We start from the raw sequence: 1165 nt of genomic DNA, 5'->3' as shown, positions 1-1165 counted from the left end.
GAGGAAGTTGACCAAGGGCATAATAGTCATTTTAAATATATTAGTGCATTGTTTGTTTGTATACCAGGCTCAAAAAGTTTGATTGTGGGTTCTTAATATCAGGAAAACCCAAAACTAACGTGCCCATAAGCTATTAAATTCTCTAGGTGGACCCCACTTTTCATTCAACCTTCACTATCTTCATTAAATGCATTACTTGATTGTTATTATATTTTTTCAATAAGTACTTTTAACTAGAATTTTTTTTTGATAATTTTAATAATTCAAATATTCACCTAACTAAAAATACTAAGGTCACAATATATTATATATGATAATTCATTTACTCCTTAAGAAATATTATTTTATTTATTAGCATTCCAGGTAAAGAAGATTTTATTAAAAAAGAATTAGTGATAATGTATGTAGATTTACATTCAATGTTATTATGTCATTATCAATTGATATCATTTTATACAAAGTTCTCATAATTAAATTGCAATTTCAATTGGAATACTTCATAATATTCGGAAAAAATTATTTAAGAATAAAATATAGTTTCAAGTCCCCTTTTTTATTATAGAATATAATTTTTTTTCCAAATTGTATAATAAGTATCCCCTCTCTAAAATATGAGTTGAGAATATTTTAAGTAAAAATTAAGACAATTAATTTGTGAAATTTTTTTCTTTTAAAAATCGTTATATATTAGGAAGTATGAGAAGTATCGTCATACATGATTATACTTCTCCCTCTATGATCGAAGTTAGTTGAGTACATACTCTATTCATAAGAATTCACATTATATAAATTTCAAAATACATAAATATACAATTAGTTATTTTTAAAATAATCTCAAACAAATACTACTATTGTGATAAAAATTGCATTATACCCTAAATAGTATCTCAATCATAATCAAATGAAACTAGAAAAAACTGCAATGTCCTCAATTTACGGTCAATTTGATTAGTATTTAGAGTGATCGAGATATTAATTTATTTATAATTTATGTCATTCCCTAGAACAAAAACAAATTTTCTTGTTAAAATTCTTAATAATTAAAAATTACGATTATTATTTCAAAGAACCAAAAAATACCGTTTCATCAACTATTTGGAAATAATATTAATATTTTTATTATTTAAATTTTGATTAGTACAAAAAAAAAAAATAACATTAAACA

Source organism: Nicotiana attenuata, chromosome 7, assembly GCF_001879085.1.
Source record: "Nicotiana attenuata strain UT chromosome 7, NIATTr2, whole genome shotgun sequence".
Taxonomy (NCBI): domain Eukaryota; kingdom Viridiplantae; phylum Streptophyta; class Magnoliopsida; order Solanales; family Solanaceae; genus Nicotiana; species Nicotiana attenuata.
This window is presented reverse-complemented; position numbering follows the sequence as displayed.